The sequence below is a fragment of the Schistocerca gregaria genome, chromosome 4, assembly GCF_023897955.1.
Source record: "Schistocerca gregaria isolate iqSchGreg1 chromosome 4, iqSchGreg1.2, whole genome shotgun sequence".
NCBI lineage: Eukaryota > Metazoa > Arthropoda > Insecta > Orthoptera > Acrididae > Schistocerca > Schistocerca gregaria.
In genome coordinates, this window is record NC_064923.1 from 458,168,701 (window position 1) to 458,170,884 (window position 2,184).

A 2,184-nucleotide genomic window follows, 5' to 3' on the forward strand; every position below is an offset into this window, starting at 1 on the left:
GTTTATTGAACAATTGAAAGGATTTTATGTGAATATTTGTATAAACTGATTTTTTGTATGTTTACTGTTTATGAAATGTTATGAGACTCTTACCTGCACCTATTCATCATTGCTGACGCTATTGATTGAATTGTTTAACCACATGATACTTTTGTAAACTATTATGTAAAATCATATTTATGCAAGCATTTGTATTCCTTACTGTATTTTATATATTAGGTTATTGAAGGGTCAGTGCAAAGCCAACATTTATTTAGTTATGTGGTATTTACTTATTTAATATTATCTTTTAGTTTTGTCTGTATTTTTTTTGGACGAATTTGTTGGTATTTTCACCACCAATGCTGGCAAAAATACCATCATATTCTAGCCCGTGGAGGAGGGGCATATGAAAGGTGGCTACACTGAGTCACAGCGCCAGAGATTGCGCCAAAGAGTATTACTCAGCCGCCTCCACTGGCATTTGCCGCTGAGAAGTGCTGAGAGTAGTAGTAGTTCTGAGGTAGGCGTGATCTGTGCTTGTTGAGACGTCGATAGAGTACTAGTTGTTCTGTTGGGCAACACACCATATGTTATTCGATTGGGGATGTTGTAATGATCAAAGTGTATTTTTTGTCAATATATATGAAGGTAAAGAAAATTTTTTATTTTTAATGTTCTATATAACAATACCTCTTAATCACAGGTTCAGTCAACAAAGCATCTGGCGCGTGTTCTTGTGTTAGACTGTAATTCTGGTTTTTATATGCAATTATAGTGTTTGTAGTTTTTTTAATTACTTCAGTGTAAATCGTGTTTAAAATATCTTGGCTTATCGTGGAAGAACCGTGCCAGGTGTGTACGTTGAATCACACTTCCACACACAGAACAGTTACACTTGTGCTTTGTTGTTCCGTAGCTTTTATAGTTGCTGGCGACTGTGTTAACGCAGATTTCCTTTCATTCTTTGTTGTTATTCTATGCAGTCAGATTGCGTACTAATATTATTCAGGGCCAACCGGTTACGAGACTGCGTGATCGGACAAACAGTGACAGAAAATTATAATTATTAGCATTCTATTTAATTAAGCCCCCATGCAGTATATTCCTGTACAGGGGGGACATTGTACTTGAAAGTCGCTGGTAGTAGGGTAAAGTAGAAACGAACACAGTTTCCATATCAAACTGATATGCAAATTAATTAATTGAGCAATTAATCACGCCCAGTCGATGACATCGATTTTTCCCGGTCAGCACTTGGGTCCCTTTCCCCTCTCCTCCACTCCTCTCCGGTCTACCTGCCCTATCGATGGGAAATTCGAACTGTGGCAGGAATTACGAATTTTGGTGGGAAATTAAAAAACAGTGCTAATTTCAAAAATGGCCGGTATTTCTTTGTCCCAAGGCTTTGCTGACGTCACACTCCTACCATCTGGGAATTGGCGTAAGATTCAACATGGTGGGGCGCCCTTTCTGGGTTTATCGTTTCCCTATGTTCGGGGAAGGGGAAAGCTGCACGTAGCCCTCTCTCCCAGAAGAACTGGGCTTCGAATCCTGGAAAAGGCACCCATCTTTTTAATTTCCCTTCAATTCCCCTTGTAGGGTGGGGTGCGACGTCAGCACAGCCTTGCTATAGAGAAATTACGGCCATTTTTGAATTTCCCACTATTTTTTTAATTGCAGGCCTTAACTGGTTACCTACTAGCCAACACACGGCCATCATTGGCACTGAAAAACACAACATACCTTCACCCTTCCCTCCAATGCGCGCTCGTTTGACACCACTAAAGTCGCAAATGGCGGAGGTGTGTTGTCAGTGGAATGCACGCTGCAGGGTGTCTGTATCGATGTTGTCCTTCAACTAACCGATCTGTAACAATTCATTGTGCTACTGTGGAATCAGCTGCTGCTCAAATTGCTGTGGGAGTAAGATGCGCCAGACCCTTATGCCGAACACGATGGTCTTCCCTCCGAGTATTGCCACGTGGCTGTCCAGAGCCCGAGCTTCTTGCGCCCGTATATTCCCGTGACCCGGCCGTCAGCAGTCACGTATAGTGACTACATAAGTACCAACTCTTTCTGCAGTATCGCAGCAGGAACATCAGCGTCTCGTAGCCCTATTACAAGACCTCGTTCAAGCTCAGTGAGGTGTTGACAGAGCCTCGGAAATGAAGATAAACGCTGCATGGAGGAGAAGAAGTACTA